Source organism: Hydractinia symbiolongicarpus, chromosome 7 (assembly GCF_029227915.1).
Source record: "Hydractinia symbiolongicarpus strain clone_291-10 chromosome 7, HSymV2.1, whole genome shotgun sequence".
NCBI classification, from domain to species: Eukaryota; Metazoa; Cnidaria; class Hydrozoa; order Anthoathecata; family Hydractiniidae; genus Hydractinia; species Hydractinia symbiolongicarpus.
The window spans coordinates 1,280,820-1,306,177 of NC_079881.1; positions in this window are offsets into that span (position 1 = coordinate 1,280,820).

Sequence of the window (25,358 nt, forward strand, 5' to 3'; positions counted from 1 at the left end):
CCGAGTCCAGGATTTACGGGAAATCGCAGGTTTTCGTTTGCCGGCGATTAAACTTCTTATATTCCGCGTCTCATCAAAAATGAAAACATTTTTAAAAACTACAAGTCTGGTGGGCTTTAGTGGTGAAATAATAATTTAAATAATCGTTTGGGAAATGAGTTTACTCCCTGGGTACTTTCTTTGTATACTTTTTACTATACGGGCCGAGTCCGGGGTTTACGGGAAATGGCGGGTTTTCGTTTGCCGGCGATTAAACTTCTTTTATTCAGCGTCTCATCAGAAATGAAAACATTTCTAAAAACTACAAGTCTCATGCGTTTTAGTGGTGAAAAGATAATTTAAAAAATCGTTTTGGAAATGAGTTTACTCCCTGGGTACTTTCTTTGTATACTTTTGACTATACGGGCCGAGTCGGGGATTTACGGGAAGTCGCGGGTTTTCGTTTGCCGGCGATTAAACTTCTTTTATTCAGCGTCTCATCAAAAATGAAAACATTTTTAAAAACTACAAGTCTCATGTGCTTTAGTGGTGAAAAAATAATTTAAAAAATCGTTCGGGAAATGAGTTTACTCCCTGGGTACTTCCTTTGTATACTTTTGACTATACGGGCCGAGTCCGGGGTTTACGGAAAATGGCGGGTTTTCGTTTGCTGGCGATTAAACTCCTTTTATTCAGCGTCTCATCAAAAATGAAAACATTTTTGAAAACTACAAGTCTCATGCGTTTTAGTGGTGAAAAAATAATTTAAAAAATCGCTCGGGAAAAGAGTTTACTCCCTGGTTACCTTCTTTGTATACTTTTGACTATACGAGCCGAGTCCGGGATTTACGGGAAATCGCGGGTTTTCGTTTGCCGGCTATTAAACTTCTTATATTCAGCGTCTCATCAAAAATGAAAACATTTTTAAAAACTACAAGTCTGGTGGGCTTTAGTGGTGAAATAATAATTTAAATAATCGTTCGGGAAATGAGTTTACTCCCTGGGTACTTTCTTTGTATACTTTTGACTATACGGGCCGAGTCGGGGATTTACGGGAAGTCGCGGGTTTTCGTTTGCCGGCGATTAAACTTCTTTTACTCAGCGTCTCATCAAAAATGAAAACATTTTTAAAAACTACAAGTCTTATGGGCTTTAGTGGTGAAATAATAATTTAAAAAATCGTTTGAGAAATGAGTTTACTCCCAGGGTACTTTCTTTGTATACTTTTGACTATACGGGCCGAGTCCAGGATTTACGGGAAATCGCAGGTTTTTGTTTGCCGGCGATTAAACTTCTTTTATTCAGCGTCTCATCAAAAATGAAAACATTTTTGTAAACTACAAGTCTCATGCGTTTTAGTGGTGAAAAAATAATTTAAAAAATCGCTCGGGAAAAGAGTTTACTCCCTCGTTACCTTCTTTGTATACTTTTGACTATACGAGCCGAGTCCGGGATTTACGGGAAATCGCGGGTTTTCGTTTGCCGGCTATTAAACTTCTTATATTCAGCGTCTCATCAAAAATGAAAACATTTTTAAAAACTACAAGTCTGGTGGGCTTTAGTGGTGAAATAATAATTTAAATAATCGTTTGGGAAATGAGTTTACTCCCTGGGTACTTTCTTTGTATACTTTTCACTATACGGGCCGAGTCCGGGGTTTACGGGAAATGGCGGGTTTTCGTTTGCCGGCGATTAAACTTCTTTTATTCAGCGTCTCATCAGAAATGAAAACATTTTTAAAAACTACAAGTCTCATGCGTTTTAGTGGCGAAAAGATAATTTAAAAAATCGTTTTGGAAATGAGTTTACTCCCTGGGTACTTTCTTTGTATACTTTTGACTATACGGGCCGAGTCGGGGATTTACGGGAAGTCGCGGGTTTTCGTTTGCCGGCGATTAAACTTCTTTTATTCAGTGTCTCATCAAAAATGAAAACATTTTTAAAAACTACAAGTCTCATGTGCTTTAGTGGTGAAAAAATAATTTAAAAAATCGTTCGGGAAATGAGTTTACTCCCTGGGTACTTCCTTTGTATACTTTTGACTATACGGGCCGAGTCCGGGGTTTACGGAAAATGGCGGGTTTTCGTTTGCTGGCGATTAAACTCCTTTTATTCAGCGTCTCATCAAAAATGAAAACATTTTTGAAAACTACAAGTCTCATGCGTTTTAGTGGTGAAAAAATAATTTAAAAAATCGCTCGGGAAAAGAGTTTACTCCCTGGTTACCTTCTTTGTATACTTTTGACTATACGAGCCGAGTCCGGGATTTACGGGAAATCGCGGGTTTTCGTTTGCCGGCTATTAAACTTCTTATATTCAGCGTCTCATCAAAAATGAAAACATTTTTAAAAACTACAAGTCTGGTGGGCTTTAGTGGTAAAATAATAATTTAAATAATCCTTTGGGAAATGAGTTTACTCCCTGGGTACTTTCTTTGTATACTTTTCACTATACGGGCCGAGTCCGGGGTTTACGGGAAATGGCGGGTTTTCGTTTGCCGGCGATTAAACTTCTTTTCATCAGCGTCTCATCAGAAATGAAAACATTTTTAAAAACTACAAGTCTCATGCGTTTTAGTGGTGAAAAGACAATTTAAAAAATCGTTTTGGAAATGAGTTTACTCCCTGGGTACTTTCTTTGTATACTTTTGACTATACGGGCCGAGTCGGGGATTTACGGGAAGTCGCGGGTTTTCGTTTGCCGGCGATTAAACTTCTTTTATTCAGCGTCTCATCAAAAATGAAAACATTTTTAAAAACTACAAGTCTCATGTGCTTTAGTGGTGAAAAAATAATTTAAAAAATCGTTCGGGAAATGAGTTTACTCCCTGGGTACTTCCTTTTTATACTTTTGACTATACGGGCCGAGTCCGGGGTTTACGGAAAATGGCGGGTTTTCGTTTGCTGGCGATTAAACTCCTTTTATTCAGCGTCTCATCAAAAATGAAAACATTTTTGAAAACTACAAGTCTCATGCGTTTTAGTGGTGAAAAGATAATTTAAAAAATCGTTTTGGAAATGCGTTTACTCACAGGGTACTTTTTTGTATACATTCGACTATACGGCCAAGCCCGGGATTTACGGGAAATCGCGGAATTTCGTTTGCCGGCGATTAAACCACTTTCACTAAGCATCTCATCAAAAATGAAAGCATTTCTGAAAACTACAAGTCTCATGCGTTTTAGTGGTGAAAAAATAATTTAAAAAATCGTTCGTGAAATGAGTTTACTCCCTGGGTACTTTCTTTGTATACTTTTGACTATACGGGCCGAGTCGGGGATTTACGGGAAGTTGCGGGTTTTCGTTTGCCGGCGATTAAACTTCTTTTATTCAGCTTCTCATCAAAAATGAAAACATTTTTAAAAACTACAAGTCTCATGGGCTTTAGTGGTGAAATAATAATTTAAAAAATAATTCGGGAAATGAGTTTACTCCCAGGGTACTTTCTTTGTATACTTTTGACTATACGGGCCGAGTCCAGGATTTACGGAAAATCGCAGGTTTTCGTTTGCCGGCGATTAAACTTCTTTTATTCAGCGTCTCATCAAAAATGAAAACATTTTTGTAAACTACAAGTCTCATGCGTTTTAGTGGTGAAAAAATAATTTAAAAAATCGCTCGGGAAAAGAGTTTACTCCCTGGGTACTTTCTTTGTATACTTTTGACTATACGGGCCAAGCCCGGGATTTACGGGAAATCGCGGAATTTCGTTTGCTGGCGATTAAACCACTTTCATTAAGCATCTCATCAAAAATGAAAACATTTCTGAAAACTACAAGTCTCATGCGTTTTAGTGGTGAAAAAATAATTTAAAAAATCGTTCGGGAAATGAGTTTACTCCCTGGGTACTTTCTTTGTATACTTTTGACTATACGGGCCGAGTCGGGGATTTACGGGAAGTTGTGGGTTTTCGTTTGCCGGCGATTAAACTTCTTTTATTCAGCGTCTCATCAAAAATGAAAACATTTTTAAAAACCACAAGTCTCATGGGCTTTAGTGGTGAAATAATAATTTAAAAAATCGTTCGGGAAATGAGTTTACTCCCAGGGTACTTTCTTTGTATACTTTTGACTATACGGGCCGAGTCCAGGATTTACGGGAAATCGCAGGTTTTCGTTTGCCGGCGATTAAACTTCTTTTATTCAGCGTCTCATCAAAAATGAAAACATTTTTGTAAACTACAAGTCTCATGCGTTTTAGTGGTGAAAAAATAATTTAAAAAATCGCTCGGGAAAAGAGTTTACTCTCCGGGTACTTTCTTTGTATACTTTTGACTATACGGGCCGAGTCCGGGGTTTACGGGAAATGGCGGGTTTTCGTTTGCCGGCGATTAAACTTCTTTTATTCAGCGTCTCATCAAAAATGAAAACATTTTTGAAAACTACAAGTCTCATGCGTTTTAGTGGTGAAAAGATAATTTAAAAAATCGTTTTGGAAATGAGTTTACTCACAGGGTACTTTCTTTGTATACATTCGACTATACAAGCCAAGCCCGGGATTTACGGAAATCGCGGGTTTTCGTTTGCCGGCGATTTAAACACTTTCATTAAGCGTCTCATCAAAAATGAAAACATTTCTGAAAACTACAAGTCTCATGCGTTTTAGTGATGAAAAAATAATATAAAAAATCGTTCGGGAAATGAGTTTACTCCCTGGGTACCTTCTTTGTATACTTTTGACTATACGGTCCGAGTCCGAGATTTATGGGAAATCGCGGGTTTTCTTTTGCCGGTGATTAAATTTCTTTTATTCAGCATCTCATCAAAAATGAAAACATTTTTAAAAACTACAAGTCTCATGGGCTTTAGTGGTGAAATAATAATTTAAAAAATCGTTCGGGAAATGAGTTTACTCCCTGGGTACTTTCTTTGTATACTTTTGACTATACGGCCGAGTCCGGGATTTGCGGGAAGTCGCGGGTTTTCGTTTGCCGGCGATTAAACTTCTTTTAGTCAGCGTCTCATCAAAAATGAAAACATTTTTGAAAACTACAAGTCTCATGCGTTTTAGTGGTGAAAAAATAATTTAAAAAATCGTTTTGGAAATGAGTTTACTCACAGGGTACTTTCTTTGTATACATACGACTATACGGGCCGAGTCGGGGATTTACGGGAAGTCGCAGGTTTTCGTTTGCCGGCGATTAAATTTCTTTTATTCAGCGTCTCATCAAAAATGAAAACATTTTTAAAAACTACAAGTCTCATGTGCTTTAGTGGTGAAAAAATAATTTTAAAAATCGTTCGGGAATTGAGTTTACTCCCTGGGTACTTCCTTTGTATACTTTTGACTATACGGGCCGAGTCCGGGGTTTACGGGAAATCGCGGAATTTCGTTTGCCGGCGATTAAACCACTTTCACTAAGCATCTCATCAAAAATGGAAACATTTCTGAAAACTACAAGTCTCATGCGTTTTAGTGGTGAAAAAATAATTTAAAAAATCGTTCGGGAAATGAGTTTACTCCCTGGGTACTTTCTTTGTATACTTTTGACTATACGGGTCGAGTCGGGGATTTACGGGAAGTTGCGGGTTTTCGTTTGCCGGCGATTAAACTTCTTTTACTCAGCGTGTCATCAAAAGTGAAAACATTTTTAAAAACTACAAGTCTCATGGGCTTTAGTGGTGAAATAATAATTTAAAAAATCGTTCGGGAAATGAATTTACTCCCTGGGTACTTTCTTTGTCTACTTTTGACTATACGGCCGAGTCCGGGGTTTACGGGAAATGGCGGGTTTTCGTTTGCCGGCGATTAAACTTCTTTTATTCAGCGTCTAATCAAAAATGAAAACATTTTTGAAAACTACAAGTCTCATGCGTTTTAGTGGTGAAAAAATATTTTAAAAAATCGTTCGGGAAATGAGTTTACTCCCTGGGTACTTTCTTTGAATACTTTTGACTATACGGGCCGAGTCCGGGGTTTACGAGAAATGGCGGGTTTTCGTTTGCCGGCGATTAAACTTCTTTTATTCAGCGTGTCATCAAAAATGAAAACATTTTTGAAAACTACAAGTCTCATGCGTTTTAGTGGTGAAAAGATAATTTAAAAAATCGTTCGGAAAATGAGTTTACTCCCTGGGTACTTCATTTGTATACTTTTGACTATACAAGCCAAGCCCAGGATTTACGGAAAATCGCGGGTTTTCGTTTGCCGGCGATTAAACCACTTTCATTAAGCGTCTCATCAAAAATGAATACATTTCTGAAAACTACAAGTCTCATGCGTTTTAGTGGTGAAAAAATAATTTAAAAAATCGCTCGGGAAAAGAGTTTACTCCCTGGGTACTTTCTTTGTATACTTTTGACTATACGGGCCGAGTCCGGGGTTTACGGGAAATGGCGGGTTTTCGTTTGCCGGCGATTAAACTTCTTTTATTCAGCCTCTCATCAAAAATGAAAACATTTTTGAAAACTACAAGTCTCATGCGTTTTAGTGGTGAAAAGATAATTTAAAAAATCGTTTTGGAAATGAGTTTACTCCCTGGGTACCTTCTTTGTATACTTTTGACTATACTTTCCGAGTCCGAGATTTATGGGAAATCGCGGGTTTTCTTTTGCCGGCGATTAAATTTCTTTTATTCAGCATCTCATCAAAAATGAAAACATTTTTAAAAACTACAAGTCTCATGGGCTTTAGTGGTGAAATAATAATTTAAAAAATCGTTCGGGAAATGAGTTTACTCCATGGGTACTTTCTTTGTATACTTTTGACTATACGGGCCGAGTCCGGGATTTGCGGGAAGTCGCGGGTTTTCGTTTGCCGGCGATTAAACTTCTTTTAGTCAGCGTCTCATCAAAAATGAAAACATTTTTGAAAACTACAAGTCTCATGCGTTTTAGTGGTGAAAAAATAATTTAAAAAATCGTTTTGGAAATGAGTTTACTCACAGGGTACTTTCTTTGTATACATTCGACTATACGGGCCGAGTCCGGGCTTTACGGGAAATGGCGGGTTTTCGTTTGCCGGCGATTATACTTCTTTTATTCAGCCTCTCATCAAAAATGAAAACATTTTTGAAAACTACAAGTCTCATGCGTTTTAGTGGTGAAAAGATAATTTAAAAAATCGTTTTGGAAATGAGTTTACTCACAGGGTACTTTCTTTGTATACATTCGACTATACAAGCCAAGCCCGGGATTTACGGGAAATCGCGGGTTTTCGTTTGCCGGCGATTTAAACACTTTCATTCAGCGTCTCATCAAAAATGAAAACATTTTTGAAAACTACAAGTCTCATGCGTTTTAGTGGTGAAAAGATAATATAAAAAATCGTTCGGGAAATGAGTTTACTCCCTGGGTACCTTCTTTGTATACTTTTGACTATACTTTCCGAGTCCGAGATTTATGGGAAATCGCGGGTTTTCTTTGGCCGGCGATTAAATTTCTTTTATTCAGCATCTCATCAAAAATGAAAACATTTTTAAAAACTACAAGTCTCATGGGCTTTAGTGGTGAAATAATAATTTAAAAAATCGTTCGGGAAATGAGTTTACTCCATGGGTACTTTCTTTGTATACTTTTGACTATACGGGCCGAGTCCGGGATTTGCGGGAAGTCGCGGGTTTTCGTTTGCCGGCGATTAAACTTCTTTTAGTCAGCGTCTCATCAAAAATGAAAACATTTTTGAAAACTACAAGTCTCATGCGTTTTAGTGGTGAAAAAATAATTTAAAAAATCGTTTTGGAAATGAGTTTACTCACAGGGTACTTTCTTTGTATACATTCGACTATACGGGCCGAGTCCAGGGTTTACGGGAAATGGCGGGTTTTCGTTTACCGGCGATTAAACTTCTTTTATTCAGCGTCTCATCAAAAATGAAAACATTTTTGAAAACTACAAGTCTCATGCGTTTTAGTGGTGAAAAGATAATTTAAAAAATCGTTTTGGAAATGAGTTTACTCACAGGGTACTTTCTTTGTATACATTCGACTATACAAGCCAAGCCCGGGATTTACGGGAAATCGCGGGTTTTCGTTTGCCGGCGATTTAAACACTTTCATTCAGCGTCTCATTAAAAATGAAAACATTTTTGAGAACTACAAGTCTCATGCGTTTTAGTGGTGAAAAGATAATATAAAAAATCGTTCGGGAAATGAGTTTACTCCCTGGGTACCTTCTTTGTATACTTTTGACTATACTTTCCGAGTCCGAGATTTATGGGAAATCGCGGGTTTTCTTTTGCCGGCGATTAAATTTCTTTTATTCAGCATCTCATCAAAAATGAAAACATTTTTAAAAAGTACAAGTCTCATGGGCTTTAGTGGTGAAATAATAATTTAAAAAATCGTTCGGGAAATGAGTTTACTCCATGGGTACTTTCTTTGTATACTTTTGACTATACGGGCCGAGTCCGGGATTTGCGGGAAGTCGCGGGTTTTCGTTTGCCGGCGATTAAACTTCTTTTAGTCAGCGTCTCATCAAAAATGAAAACATTTTTGAAAACTACAAGTCTCATGCGTTTTAGTGGTGAAAAAATAATTTAAAAAATCGTTTTGGAAATGAGTTTACTCACAGGGTACTTTCTTTGTATACATTCGACTATACGGGCCGAGTCGGGGATTTACGGGAAGTCGCGGGTTTTCGTTTGCCGGCGATTAAATTTCTTTTATTCAGCGTCTCAACAAAAATGAAAATATTTTTAAAAACTACAAGTCTCATGTGCTTTAGTGGTAAAAAAATAATTTTAAAAATCGTTCGGGAATTGAGTTTACTCCCTGGGTACTTCCTTTGTATACTTTTGACTATACGGGCCGAGTCCGGGGTTTACGGGAAATCGCGGAATTTCGTTTGCCGGCGATTAAACCACTTTCACTAAGCATCTCATCAAAAATGGAAACATTTCTGAAAACTACAAGTCTCATGCGTTTTAGTGGTGAAAAAATAATTTAAAAAATCGTTCGGGAAATGAGTTTACTCCCTGGGTACTTTCTTTGTATACTTTTGACTATACGGGTCGAGTCGGGGATTTACGGGAAATGGCGGGTTTTCGTTTGCCGGCGATTAAACTTCTTTTACTCAGCGTGTCATCAAAAGTGAAAACATTTTTAAAAACTACAAGTCTCATGGGCTTTAGTGGTGAAATAATAATTTTAAAAATCGTTCGGGAAATGAATTTACTCCCTGGGTACTTTCTTTGTCTACTTTTGACTATACGGCCGAGTCCAGGGTTTACGGGAAATGGCGGGTTTTCGTTTGCCGGCGATTAAACTTCTTTTATTCAGCGTCTAATCAAAAATGAAAACATTTTTGAAAACTACAAGTCTCATGCGTTTTAGTGGAGAAAAAATATTTTAAAAAATCGTTCGGGAAATGAGTTTACTCCCTGGGTACTTTCTTTGTATACTTTTGACTATACGGGCCGAGTCCGGGGTTTACGGGAAATGGCGGGTTTTCGTTTGCCGGCGATTAAACTTCTTTTATTCAGCGTGTCATCAAAAATGAAAACATTTTTGAAAACTACAAGTCTCATGGGTTTTAGTGGTGAAAAGATAATTTAAAAAATCGTTCGGAAAATGAGTTTACTCCCTGGGTACTTCATTTGTATACTTTTGACTATACAAGCCAAGCCCAGGATTTACGGAAAATCGCGGGTTTTCGTTTGCCGGCGATTAAACCACTTTCATTAAGCGTCTCATCAAAAATGAATACATTTCTGAAAACTACAAGTCTCATGCGTTTTAGTGATGAAAAAATAATTTAAAAAATCGTTTTGGAAATGAGTTTACTCCCTGGGTACCTTCTTTGTATACTTTTGACTATACGGTCCGAGTCCGGGATTTACGGGAAATCGCGGGTTTTCTTTTGCCGGCGATTAAACTTCTTTTATTCAGCATCTCATCAAAAATGAAAACATTTTTAAAAACTACAAGTCTCATGGGCTTTAGTGGTGAAATAATAATTTAAAAAATCGTTCGGGAAATGAGTTTACTCCCTGGGTACTTTCTTTGTATACTTTTGACTATCCGGGCCGAGTCTGGGATTTACGGGAAATCACGGGTTTTCGTTTGCCGGCGATTAAACCACTTTCACTAAGCGTCTCATCAAAAATGAAAACATTTCTGAAAACTACAAGTCTCATGCGTTTTAGTGGTGAAAAAATATTTTAAAAAATCGTTCGGGAAATGAGTTTACTCCCTGGGTACTTTCTTTGTATACTTTTGACTATACGGGCCGAGTCTGGGATTTACGGGAAATCACGGGTTTTCGTTTGCCGGCGATTAAACCACTTTCACTAAGCGTCTCATCAAAAATGAAAACATTTCTGAAAACTACAAGTCTCATGCGTTTTAGTGGTGAAAAAATATTTTAAAAAATCGTTCGGGAAATGAGTTTACTCCCTGGGTACTTTCTTTGTATACTTTTGACTATACGGGCCGAGTCGGGGATTTACGGGAAGTCGCGGGTTTTCGTTTGCCGGCGATTAAACTTCTTTTATTCAGCGTCTCATCAAAAATGAAAACATTTTTGTAAACTACAAGTCTCATGCGTTTTAGTGGAGAAAAAATATTTTAAAAAATCGTTCGGGAAATGAGTTTACTCCCTGGGTACTTTCTTTGTATACTTTTGACTATACGGGCCGAGTCCGGGGTTTACGGGAAATGGCGGGTTTTCGTTTGCCGGCGATTAAACTTCTTTTATTCAGCGTGTCATCAAAAATGAAAACATTTTTGAAAACTACAAGTCTCATGGGTTTTAGTGGTGAAAAGATAATTTAAAAAATCGTTCGGAAAATGAGTTTACTCCCTGGGTACTTCATTTGTATACTTTTGACTATACAAGCCAAGCCCAGGATTTACGGAAAATCGCGGGTTTTCGTTTGCCGGCGATTAAACCACTTTCATTAAGCGTCTCATCAAAAATGAATACATTTCTGAAAACTACAAGTCTCATGCGTTTTAGTGATGAAAAAATAATTTAAAAAATCGTTTTGGAAATGAGTTTACTCCCTGGGTACCTTCTTTGTATACTTTTGACTATACCGTCCGAGTCCGGGATTTACGGGAAATCGCGGGTTTTCTTTTGCCGGCGATTAAAATTCTTTTATTCAGCATCTCATCAAAAATGAAAACATTTTTAAAAACTACAAGTCTCATGGGCTTTAGTGGTGAAATAATAATTTAAAAAATCGTTCGGGAAATGAGTTTACTCCCTGGGTACTTTCTTTGTATACTTTTGACTATCCGGGCCGAGTCTGGGATTTACGGGAAATCACGGGTTTTCGTTTGCCGACGATTAAACCACTTTCACTAAGCGTCTCATCAAAAATGAAAACATTTCTGAAAACTACAAGTCTCATGCGTTTTAGTGGTGAAAAAATATTTTAAAAAATCGTTCGGGAAATGAGTTTACTCCCTGGGTACTTTCTTTGTATACTTTTGACTATACGGGCCGAGTCGGGGATTTACGGGAAGTCGCGGGTTTTCGTTTGCCGGCGATTAAACTTCTTTTATTCAGCGTCTCATCAAAAATGAAAACATTTTTGTAAACTACAAGTCTCATGCGTTTTAGTGGTGAAAAAATAATTTAAAAAATCGTTCGGGAAATGAGTTTACTCCCTGGGTACTTTCTTAGTATACATTCGACTATACGGGCCAAGCCCGGGATGTACGGGAAATCGCAAATTTACGTTTGCCGGCGATTAAACCACTTTCATTAAGCGTCTCATCAAAAATGAAAACATTTCTGAAAACTACAAGTCTCATGCGTTTTAGTGGTTAAATAATAATTTAAAAAATCGTTCAGGAAATGAGTTTACTCCCAGGGTACTTTCTTTGTATACTTTTGACTATACGGGCCGAGTCCGGGATTTACGGGAAATCGCGGGTTTTCGTTTGCCGGCGATTAAACTTCTTTTATTCAGCGTCTCATCAAAAATAAAAACATTTTTAAAAACTACAAGTCTCATGTGCTTTAGTGGTGAAAAAATAATTTAAAAAATCGTTCGGGAAATGAGTTTACTCCCTGGGTACTTTCTTTGTATACTTTTGACTATACGGGCCGAGTCCGGGGTTTACGGGAAATGGCGGGTTTTCGTTTGCCGGCGATTAAACTTCTTTTATTCAGCGTCTCATCAAAAATGAAAACATTTTTAAAAACTACAAGTCTCATGCGTTTTAGTGGTGAAAACATAATTTAAAAAATCGTTCGGGAAATGAGTTTACTCCCTGGGTACTTTCTTTGTATACTTTTGACTATACGGGCCGAGTCCGGGGTTTACGGGAAATGGCGGGTTTTCGTTTGCCGGCGATTAAACTTCTTTTATGCAGCGTCTCATCAAAAATGAAAACATTTTTGAAAACTACAAGTCTCATGCGTTTTAGTGGTTAAATAATAATTTAAAAAATCGTTCGGGAAATGAGTTTACTCCCAGGGTACTTTCTTTTTATACTTTTGACTATACGGGTCGAGTCCGGGATTTACGGGAAATCACGGGTTTTCGTTTGCCGGCGATTAAACTTCTTTTATTCAGCGTCTCACCAAAAATGAAAACATTTTTGAAAACTACAAGTCTCATGCGTTTTAGTGGTGAAAACATAATTTAAAAAATCGTTCGGGAAATGAGTTTACTCCCTGGGTACTTTCTTTGTATACTTTTGACTATACGGGCCGAGTCCGGGGTTTACGGGAAATGGCGGGTTTTCGTTTGCCGGCGATTAAACTTCTTTTATGCAGCGTCTCATCAAAAATGAAAACATTTTTGAAAACTACAAGTCTCATGCGTTTTAGTGGTGAAAAAATAATTTAAAAAATCGTTTTGGAAATGAGTTTACTCACAGGGTACTTTCTTTGTATACATTCTACTATACGGGCCGAGTCGGGGATTTACGGGAAGTCGCGGGTTTTCGTTTGCCGGCGATTAAACTTCTTTTATTCAGCGTCTCATCAAAAATGAAAACATTTTTAAAAACTACAAGTCTCATGTGCTTTAGTGGTGAAAAAATAATTTTAAAAAACGTTCGGGAAATGAGTTTACTCCCTGGGTACTTCCTTTGTATACTTTTGACTATAAAGGCTTAGTCCGGGGTTTACGGGAAATCGCAGAATTTCGTTTGCCGGCGATTAAACCACTTTCACTAAGCATCTCATCAAAAATGAAAACATTTCTGAAAACTACAAGTCTCATGCGTTTTAGTGGTGAAAAAATATTTTAAAAAATCGTTCGGGAAATGAGTTTACTCCCTGGGTACTTTCTTTGTATACTTTTGACTATACGGACCGAGTCGGGGATTTACGGGAAGTTGCGGGTTTTCGTTTGCCGGCGATTAAACTTCTTTTATTCAGCGTGTCATCAAAAGTGAAAACATTTTTAAAAACTACAAGTCTCATGGGCTTTAGTGGTGAAATAATAATTTAAAAAATCGTTCGGGAAATGATTTTACTCCCAGGGTACTTTCTTTGTATACTTTTGACTATATTGGCCGAGTCCGGGATTTACGGGAAATCGCGGGTTTTCGTTTGCCGGCGATTAAACTTCTTTTATTCAGCGTGTCATCAAAAGTGAAAACATTTTTAAAAACTACAAGTCTCATGGGCTTTAGTGGTGAAATAATAATTTAAAAAATCGTTCGGGAAATGAATTTACTCCTAGGGTACTTTCTTTGTATACATTCGACTATACGGGCCGAGTCGGGGATTTACGGGAAGTCGCGGGTTTTCGTTTGCCGGCGATTAAATTTCTTTTATTCAGCGTGTCATCAAAAGTGAAAACATTTTTAAAAACTACAAGTCTCATGGGCTTTAGTGGTGAAGTAATAATTTAAAAAATCGTTCGGGAAATGAATTTACTCCCAGGGTACTTTCTTTCTATACTTTTGACTATATTGGCCGAGTCCGGGATTTACGGGAAATCGCGGGTTTTCGTTTGCCGGCGATTAAACTTCTTTTATTCAGCGTGTCATCAAAAGTGAAAACATTTTTAAAAACTACAAGTCTCATGGGCTTTAGTGGTGAAATAATAATTTAAAAAATCGTTCGGGAAATGAATTTACTCCTAGGGTACTTTCTTTGTATACATTCGACTATACGAGCCGAGTCGGGGATTTACGGGAAGTCGCGGGTTTTCGTTTGCCGGCGATTAAATTTCTTTTATTCAGCGTCTCATCAAAAATGAAAACATTTTTAAAAACTACAAGTCTCATGTGCTTTAGTGGTGAAAAAATAATTTTAAAAATCGTTTGGGAATTGAGTTTACTCCCTGGGTACTTCCTTTGTATACTTTTGACTATACGGGCCGAGTCCGGGGTTTACGGGAAATCGTGGAATTTCGTTTGCCGGCGATTAAACCACTTTCACTAAGCGTGTCATCAAAAGTGAAAACATTTTTAAAAACTACAAGTCTCATGGGCTTTAGTGGTGAAATAATAATTTAAAAAATCTTTCGGGAAATGAATTTACTCCCTGGGTACTTTCTTTGTCTACTTTTGACTATACGGCCGAGTCCGGGGTTTTCGCGAAATGGCGGGTTTTCGTTTGCCGGCGATTAAACTTCTTTTATTCAGCGTGTCATCAAAAATGAAAACATTTTTGAAAACTACAAGTCTCATGCGTTTTCGTGGTGAAAAGATAATTTAAAAAATCGTTCGGGAAATGAGTTTACTCCCTGGGTACTTCATTTGTATACTTTTGACTATACAAGCCAAGCCCAGGATTTACGGAATATCGCGGGTTTTCGTTTGCCGGCGATTAAACCACTTTCATTAAGCGTCTCATCAAAAATGAAAACATTTCTGAAAACTACAAGTCTCATGCGTTTTAGTGATGAAAAAATATTTTAAAAAATCGTTCGGGAAATGAGTTTACTCCCTGGGTACCTTCTTTGTATACTTTTGACTATACGGTCCGAGTCCGGGATTTACGGGAAATCGCGGGTTTTCTTTTGCCGGCGATTAAACTTCTTTTATTCAGCGTCTCATCAAAAATGAAAACATTTACAAAAACTACAAGTCTCATGCGTTTTAGTGGTGAAAAGATAATTTAAAAAATCGTTTTGGAAATGAGTTTACTCACAGGGTACTTTCTTTGTATACATTCGACTATACGGGCCAAGCCCGGGATTTACGGGAAATCGCGGAATTTCGTTTGCCGGCGATTAAACCACTTTCACTAAGCGTCTCACCAAAAATGAAAACATTTCTGAAAACTACAAGTCTCATGCGTTTTAGTGGTGAAATAATAATTTAAAAAATCGTTCGGGATATGTGTTTACTCCCAGGGTACTTTCTTTGTATACTTTTGACTATACGGGCCGAGCCCGGGGTTTACGGGAAATCGCAGGTTTTCGTTTGCCGGCGATTAAACTTCTTTTTTTCAGCGTCTCATCAAAAATGAAAACATTTTTAAAAACTACAAGTCTCATGTGCTTTAGTGGTGAAAAAATAATTTAAAAAATCGTTCGGGAAATGAGTTTACTCCCTGCGTACTTTCTTTGTATACTTTTGACTATACGGGCCGAGTCCGGGGTTTACGGGAAATGGCGGGTTTTCGTTTGCCGGCGATTAAACTTCTTTTATTCAGCGTGTCATCAAAAATGAAAACATTTTTGAAAACTACAAGTCTCATGCGTTTTAGTGGTGAAAAGATAATTTAAAAAATCGTTCGGGAAATGAGTTTACTCCCTGGGTACTTCATTTGTATACTTTTGACTATACAAGCCAAGCCCAGGATTTCCGGAAAATCGCGGGTTTTCGTTTGCCGGCGATTAAACCACTTTTATTAAGCGTCTCATCAAAAATGAAAACATTTCTGAAAACTACAAGTCTCATGCGTTTTAGTGGTGAAAGAATAATTTAAAAAATCGTTCGGGAAATGAGTTTACTCCCTGGGTACTTTCTTTGTATACTTTTGACTATACGGGCCGAGTCGGGGATTTACGGGAAGTCGCGGGTTTTCGTTTGCCGGCGATTAAACTTCTTTTATTCAGCGTCTCATCAGAAATGAAAACATTTTTGTAAACTACAAGTCTCATGCGTTTTAGTGGTGAAAAAATAATTTAAAAAATCGTTCGGGAAATAATTTTACTCCCTGGGTACTTTCTTTGTATACTTTTGACTATACGGGCCGAGTCCGGGGTTTACGGGAAATGGCGGGTTTTCGTTTGCCGGCGATTAAACTTCTTTTATTCAGCGTCTCATCAAAAATGAAAACATTTCTGAAAACTGCAAGTCTCATGCGTTTTAGTGGTGAAAAGATAATTAAAAAAAATCGTTTTGGAAATGAGTTTACTCACAGGGTACTTTCTTTGTATACATTCGACTATACGGGCCAAGCCCGGGATGTACGGAAAATCGCAAATTTACGTTTGCCGGCGATTAAACTACTTTCATTAAGCGTCTCATCAAAAATGAAAACATTTCTGAAAACTACAAGTCTCATGCGTTTTAGTGGTTAAATAATAATTTAAAAAATCGTTCAGGAAATGAGTTTACTCCCAGGGTACTTTCTTTGTATACTTTTGACGAAACGGGCCGAGTCCGGGATTTACGGGAAATCGCGGGTTTTCGTTTGCCGGCGATTAAACTTCTTTTATTCAGCGTCTCATCCAAAATGAAAACATTTTTAAAAACTACAAGTCTCATGTGCTTTAGTGGTGAAAAAATAATTTAAAAAATCGTTCGGGAAATGAGTTTACTCCCTGGGTACTTTCTTTGTATACTTTTGACTATACGGGCCGAGTCCGAGGTTTACGGGAAATGGCGGGTTTTCGTTTGCCGGCGATTAAACTTCTTTTATTCAGCGTCTCATCAAAAATGAAAACATTTTTGAAAACTACAAGTCTCATGCGTTTTAGTGGTGAAAACCTAATTTAAAAAATCGTTCGGGAAATGAGTTTACTCCCTGGGTACTTTCTTTGTATACTTTTGACTATACGGGCCGAGTCCGGGGTTTACGGGAAATGGCGGGTTTTCGTTTGCCGGCGATTAAACTTCTTTTATGCAGCGTCTCATCAAAAATGAAAACATTTTTGAAAACTACAAGTCTCATGCGTTTTAGTGGTTAAATAATAATTTAAAAAATCGTTCGGGAAATGAGTTTACTCCCAGGGTACTTCCTTTGTATACTTTTGACTATACGGGCCGAGTCCGGGATTTACGGGAAATCACGGGTTTTCGTTTGCCGGCGATTTAACTTCTTTTTTTCAGCGTCTCATCAAAAATGAAAACATTTTTGAAAACTACAAGTCTCATGCGTTTTAGTGGTGAAAACATAATTTAAAAAATCGTTCGGGAAATGAGTTTACTCCCTGGGTACTTTCTTTGTATACTTTTGACTATACGGGCCGAGTATGGGGTTTACGGGAAATGGCGGGTTTTCGTTTGCCGGCGATTAAACTTCTTTTATGCAGCGTCTTATCAAAAATGAAAACATTTTTGAAAACTACAAGTCTCATGCGTTTTAGTGGTGAAAATATAATTTAAAAAATCGTTTTGGAAATGAGTTTACTCACAGGGTACTTTCTTTGTATACATTCGACTATACGGGCCGAGTCGGGGATTTACGGGAAGTCGCGGGTTTTCGTTTGCCGGCGATTAAACTTCTTTTATTCAGCGTCTCATCAAAAATGAAAACATTTTTAAAAACTACAAGTCTCATGTCCTTTAGTGGTGAAAAAATAATTTTAAAAATCGTTCGGGAAATGAGTTTACTCCCTGGGTACTTCCTTTGTATACTTTTGACTATACGGGCCGAGTCCGTGGTTTACGGGAAATCGCGGAATTTCGTTTGCCGGCGATTAAACCACTTTCACTAAGCATCTCATCAAAAATGAAAACATTTCTGAAAACTACAAGTTTCATGCGTTTTAGTGGTGAAAAAGTAATTTAAAAAATCGTTCGGGAAATGAGTTTACTCCCTGGGTACTTTCTTTGTATACTTTTGACTATACGGGCCGAGTCGGGGATTTACGGGAAGTTGCGGGTTTTCGTTTGCCGGCGATTAAACTTCTTTTATTCAGCGTGTCATCAAAAGTGAAAACATTTTTAAAAACTACAAGTCTCATGGGCTTTAGTGGTGAAATAATAATTTAAAAAATCGTTCGGGAAATGAATTTACTCCCAGGGTACTTTCTTTGTATACTTTCGACTATATTGGCCGAGTCCAGGATATACGGGAAATCGCAGGTTTTCGTTTGCCGGCGATTAAACTTCTTTTATTCAGCGTCTCATCAAAAATGAAAACATTTTTGTAAACTACAAGTCTCATGCGTTTTAGTGGTGAAAAAATAATTTAAAAAATCGTTCGGGAAATGAGTTTACTCCCTGGGTACTTTCTTTGTCTACTTTTGACTATACGGCCGAGTCCGGGGTTTACGGGAACTGGCGGGTTTTCGTTTGCCGGCGATTAAACTTCTTTTATTCAGCGTCTAATCAAAAATGAAAACATTTTTGAAAACTACAAGTCTCATGCGTTTTAGTGGTGAAAAAATATTTTAAAAAATCGTTCGGGAAATGAGTTTACTCCCTGGGTACTTTCTTTGTATACTTTTGACTATACGGGCCGAGTCCGGGGTTTACGGGAAATGGCGGGTTTTCGTTTGCCGGCGATTAAACTTCTCTTATTCAGCGTGTCATCAAAAATGAAAACATTTTTGAAAACTACAAGTCTCATGCGTTTTCGTGGTGAAAAGATAATTTAAAAAATCGTTCGGGAAATGAGTTTACTCCCTGGGTACTTCATTTGTATACTTTTGACTATACAAGCCAAGCCCAGGATTTACGGAAAATCGCGGGTTTTCGTTTGCCGGCGATTAAACCACCTTGATTAAACGTCTCATCAAAAATAAAAACATTTCTGAAAACTACAAGTCTCATGCGTTTTAGTGATGAAAAAATAATTTAAAAAATCGTTCGGGAAATGAGTTTACTCCCTGGGTACTTCCTTTGCATACTTTTGACTATACGGGCCGAGTCCGGGGTTTTCGGGAAATCGCGGAATTTCGTTTGCCGGCGATTAAACCACTTTCACTAAGCATCTCATCAAAAATGAAAACATTTCTGAAAACTACAAGTCTCATGCCTTTTAGTGGTGAAAAAATAATTTAAAAAATCGTTCGGGAAATGAGTTTACTCCCTGGGTACTTTCTTTGTATACTTTTGACTATACGGGCCGAGTCGGGGATTTACGGGAAGTCGCGGGTTTTCGTTTGCCGGCGATTAAGCTTCTTTTATTCAGCGTCTCATCAGAAATGAAAACATTTTTGTAAACTACAAGTCTCATGCGTTTTAGTGGTGAAAAAATAATTTAAAAAATCGTTCGGGAAATAATTTTACTCCCTGGGTACTTTCTTTGTATACTTTTGACTATACGGGCCGAGTCCGGGGTTTACGGGAAATGGCGGGTTTTCGTTTGCCGGCGATTAAACTTCTTTTATTCAGCGTCTCATCAAAAATGAAAACATTTCTGAAAACTGCAAGTCTCATGCGTTTTAGTGGTGAAAAGATAATTAAAAAAAATCGTTTTGGAAATGAGTTTACTCACAGGGTACTTTCTTTGTATACATTCGACTATACGGGCCAAGCCCGGGATGTACGGAAAATCGCAAATTTACGTTTGCCGGCGATTAAACTACTTTCATTAAGCGTCTCATCAAAAATGAAAACATTTCTGAAAACTACAAGTCTCATGCGTTTTAGTGGTTAAATAATAATTTAAAAAATCGTTCAGGAAATGAGTTTACTCCCAGGGTACTTTCTTTGTATACTTTTGACGAAACGGGCCGAGTCCGGGATTTACGGGAAATCGCGGGTTTTCGTTTGCCGGCGATTAAACTTCTTTTATTCAGCGTCTCATCAAAAATGAAAACATTTTTAAAAACTACAAGTCTCATGTGCTTTAGTGGTGAAAAAATAATTTAAAAAATCGTTCGGGAAATGAGTTTACTCCCTGGGTACTTTCTTTGTATACTTTTGACTATACGGGCCGAGTCCGGGGTTTACGGGAAATGGCGGGTTTTCGTTTGCCGGCGATTAAACTTCTTTTATTCAGCGTCTCATCAAAAATGAAAACATTTTTGAAAACTACAAGTCTCATGCGTTTTAGTGGTGAAAACATAATTTAAAAAATCGTTCGGGAAATGAGTTTACTCCCTGGGTACTTTCTTTGTATACTTTTGACTATACGGGCCGTGTCCGGGGTTTACGGGAAATGGCGGGTTTTCGTTTGCCGGCGATTAAACTTCTTTTATGCAGCGTCTCATCAAAAATGAAAACATTTTTGAAAACTACAAGTCTCATACGTTTTAGTGGTTAAATAATAATTTAAAAAATCGTTCAGGAAATGAGTTTACTCCCAGGGTACTTCCTTTGTATACTTTTGACTATACGGGCCGAGCCCGGGATTTACGGGAAATCACGGGTTTTCGTTTGCCGGCGATTAAACTTCTTTTATTCAGCGTCTCATCAAAAATGAAAACATTTTTGAAAACTACAAGTCTCATGCGTTTTAGTGGTGAAAACATAATTTAAAATTCGTTCGGGAAATGAGTTTACTCCCTGGGTACTTTCTTTGTATACTTTTGACTATACGGGCCGAGTATGGGGTTTACGGGAAATGGCAGGTTTTCGTTTGCCGGCGATTAAACTTCTTTTATGCAGCGTCTTATCAAAAATGAAAACATTTTTGAAAACTACAAGTCTCATGCCTTTTAGTGGTGAAAAAATAATTTAAAAAATCGTTTTGGAAATGAGTTTACTCACAGGGTACTTTCTTTGTATACATTCGACTATACGGGCCGAGTCGGGGATTTACGGGAAGTCGCGGGTTTTCGTTTGCCGGCGATTAAACTTCTTTTATTCAGCGTCTCATCAAAAATGAAAACATTTTTAAAAACTACAAGTCTCATGTCCTTTAGTGGTGAAAAAATAATTTTAAAAATCGTTCGGGAAATAAGTTTACTCCCTGGGTACTTCCTTTGTATACTTTTGACTATACGGGCCGAGTCCGTGGTTTACGGGAAATCGCGGAATTTCGTTTGCCGGCGATTAAACCACTTTCACTAAGCATCTCATCAAAAATGAAAACATTTTTGAAAACTACAAGTCTCATACGTTTTAGTGGTTAAATAATAATTTAAAAAATCGTTCGGGAAATGAGTTTACTCCCAGGGTACTTCCTTTGTATACTTTTGACTATACGGGCCGAGTCCGGGATTTACGGGAAATCACGGGTTTTCGTTTGCCGGCGATTAAACTTCTTTTATTCAGCGTCTCATCAAAAATGAAAACATTTTTGAAAACTACAAGTCTCATGCGTTTTAGTGGTGAAAACATAATTTAAAAAATCGTTCGGGAAATGAGTTTACTCCCTGGGTACTTTGTTTGTATACTTTTGACTATACGGGCCGAGTATGGGGTTTACGGGAAATGGCAGGTTTTCGTTTACCGGCGATTAAACTTCTTTTATGCAGCGTCTTATCAAAAATGAAAACATTTTTAAAAACTACAAGTCTCATGCCTTTTAGTGGTGAAAAAATAATTTAAAAAATCGTTTTGGAAATGAGTTTACTCACAGGGTACTTTCTTTGTATACATTCGACTATACGGGCCGAGTCGGAGATTTACGGGAAGTCGCGGGTTTTCGTCTGCCGGCGATTAAACTTCTTTTATTCAGCGTCTCATCAAAAATGAAAACATTTTTAAAAACTACAAGTCTCATGTCCTTTAGTGGTGAAAAAATAATTTTAAAAATCGTTCGGGAAATGAGTTTACTCCCTGGGTACTTCCTTTGTATACTTTTGACTATACGGGCCGAGTCCGTGGTTTACGGGAAATGGCGGGTTTTCGTTTGCCGGCGATTAAACTTCTTTTATTCAGCGTCTCATCAAAAATGAAAACATTTTTGAAAACTACAAGTCTCATGCGTTTTAGTGGTGAAAACATAATTTAAAAAATCGTTCGGGAAATGAGTTTACTCCCTGGGTACTTTCTTTGTATACTTTTGACTATACGGGCCGTGTCCGGGGTTTACGGGAAATGGCGGGTTTTCGTTTGCCGGCGATTAAACTTCTTTTATGCAGCGTCTCATCAAAAATGAAAACATTTTTGAAAACTACAAGTCTCATACGTTTTAGTGGTTAAATAATAATTTAAAAAATCGTTCAGGAAATGAGTTTACTCCCAGGGTACTTCCTTTGTATACTTTTGACTATACGGGCCGAGCCCGGGATTTACGGGAAATCACGGGTTTTCGTTTGCCGGCGATTAAACTTCTTTTATTCAGCGTCTCATCAAAAATGAAAACATTTTTGAAAACTACAAGTCTCATGCGTTTTAGTGGTGAAAACATAATTTAAAAATTCGTTCGGGAAATGAGTTTACTCCCTGGGTACTTTCTTTGTATACTTTTGACTATACGGGCCGAGTATGGGGTTTACGGGAAATGGCAGGTTTTCGTTTGCCGGCGATTAAACTTCTTTTATGCAGCGTCTTATCAAAAATGAAAACATTTTTGAAAACTACAAGTCTCATGCCTTTTAGTGGTGAAAAAATAATTTAAAAAATCGTTTTGGAAATGAGTTTACTCACAGGGTACTTTCTTTGTATACATTCGACTATACGGGCCGAGTCGGGGATTTACGGGAAGTCGCGGGTTTTCGTTTGCCGGCGATTAAACTTCTTTTATTCAGCGTCTCATCAAAAATGAAAACATTTTTAAAAACTACAAGTCTCATGTCCTTTAGTGGTGAAAAAATAATTTTAAAAATCGTTCGGGAAATGAGTTTACTCCATGGGTACTTCCTTTGTATACTTTTGACTATACGGGCCGAGTCCGTGGTTTACGGGAAATCGCGGAATTTCGTTTGCCGGCGATTAAACCACTTTCACTAAGCATCTCATCAAAAATGAAAACATTTTTGAAAACTACAAGTCTCATACGTTTTAGTGGTTAAATAATAATTTAAAAAATCGTTCGGGAAATGAGTTTACTCCCAGGGTACTTCCTTTGTATACTTTTGACTATACGGGCCGAGTCCGGGATTTACGGGAAATCACGGGTTTTCGTTTGCCGGCGATTAAACTTCTTTTATTCAGCGTCTCATCAAAAATGAAAACATTTTTGAAAACTACAAGTCTCATGCGTTTTAGTGGTGAAAACATAATTTAAAAAATCGTTCGGGAAATGAGTTTACTCCCTGGGTACTTTGTTTGTATACTTTTGACTATACGGGCCGAGTATGGGGTTTACGGGAAATGGCAGGTTTTCGTTTACCGGCGATTAAACTTCTTTTATGCAGCGTCTTATCAAAAATGAAAACATTTTTAAAAACTACAAGTCTCATGCCTTTTAGTGGTGAAAAAATAATTTAAAAAATCGTTTTGGAAATGAGTTTACTCACAGGGTACTTTCTTTGTATACATTCGACTATACGGGCCGAGTCGGAGATTTACGGGAAGTCGCGGGTTTTCGTCTGCCGGCGATTAAACTTCTTTTATTCAGCGTCTCATCAAAAATGAAAACATTTTTAAAAACTACAAGTCTCATGTCCTTTAGTGGTGAAAAAATAATTTTAAAAATCGTTCGGGAAATGAGTTTACTCCCTGGGTACTTCCTTTGTATACTTTTGACTATACGGGCCGAGTCCGTGGTTTACGGGAAATCGCGGAATTTCGTTTGCCGGCGATTAAACCACTTTTACTAAGCATCTCATCAAAAATGAAAACATTTCTGAAAACTACAAGTCTCATGCGTTTTAGTGGTGAAAAAGTAATTTAAAAAATCGTTCGGGAAATGAGTTTACTCCCTGGGTACTTTCTTTGTATACTTTTGACTATACGGGCCGAGTCGGGGATTTACGGGAAGTTGCGGGTTTTCGTTTGCCGGCGATTAAACTTCTTTTATTCAGCGTGTCATCAAAAGTGAAAACATTTTTAAAAACTACAAGTCTCATGGGCTTTAGTGGTGAAATAATAATTTAAAAAATCGTTCGGGAAATGAATTTACTCCAAGGGTACTTTCTTTGTATACTTTCGACTATATTGGCCGAGTCCAGGATATACGGGAAATCGCAGGTTTTCGTTTGCCGGCGATTAAACTTCTTTTATTCAGCCTCTCATCAAAAATGAAAACATTTTTGTAAACTACAAGTCTCATGCGTTTTAGTGGTGAAAAAATAATTTAAAAAATCGTTCGGGAAATGAGTTTACTCCCTGGGTACTTTCTTTGTCTACTTTTGACTATACGGCCGAGTCCGGGGTTTACGGGAACTGGCGGGTTTTCGTTTGCCGGCGATTAATCTTCTTTTATTCAGCGTCTAATCAAAAATGAAAACATTTTTGAAAACTACAAGTCTCATGCGTTTTAGTGGTGAAAAAATATTTTAAAAAATCGTTCGGGAAATGAGTTTACTCCCTGGGTACTTTCTTTGTATACTTTTGACTATACGGGCCGAGTCCGGGGTTTACGGGAAATGGCGGGTTTTCGTTTGCCGGCGATTAAACTTCTTTTATTCAGCGTGTCATCAAAAATGAAAACATTTTTGAAAACTACAAGTCTCATGCGTTTTCGTGGTGAAAAGATAATTTAAAAAATCGTTCGGGAAATGAGTTTACTCCCTGGGTACTTCATTTGTATACTTTTGACTATACAAGCCAAGCCCAGGATTTACGGAAAATCGCGGGTTTTCGTTTGCCGGCGAATAAACCACTTTCATTAAGCGTCTCATCAAAAATGAAAACATTTCTGAAAACTACAAGTCTCATGCGTTTTAGTGATGAAAAAATAATTTAAAAAATCGTTCGGGAAATGAGTTTACTCCCTGGGTACTTCCTTTGCATACTTTTGACTATACGGGCTGAGTCCGGGGTTTTCGGGAAATCGCGGAATTTCGTTTGCCGGCGATTAAACCACTTTCACTAAGCATCTCATCAAAAATGAAAACATTTCTGAAAACTACAAGTCTCATGCGTTTTAGTGGTGAAAAAGTAATTTAAAAAATCGTTCGGGAAATGAGTTTACTCCCTGGGTACTTTCTTTGTATACTTTTGACTATACGGGCCGAGTCGGGGATTTACGGGAAGTTGCGGGTTTTCGTTTGCCGGCGATTAAACTTCTTTTATTCAGCGTGTCATCAAAAGTGAAAACATTTTTAAAAACTACAAGTCTCATGGGCTTTAGTGGTGAAATAATAATTTAAAAAATCGTTCGGGAAATGAATTTACTCCCAGGGTACTTTCTTTGTATACTTTCGACTATATTGGCCGAGTCCAGGATATACGGGAAATCGCAGGTTTTCGTTTGCCGGCGATTAAACTTCTTTTATTCAGCCTCTCATCAAAAATGAAAACATTTTTGTAAACTACAAGTCTCATGCGTTTTAGTGGTGAAAAAATAATTTAAAAAATCGTTCGGGAAATGAGTTTACTCCCTGGGTACTTTCTTTGTCTACTTTTGA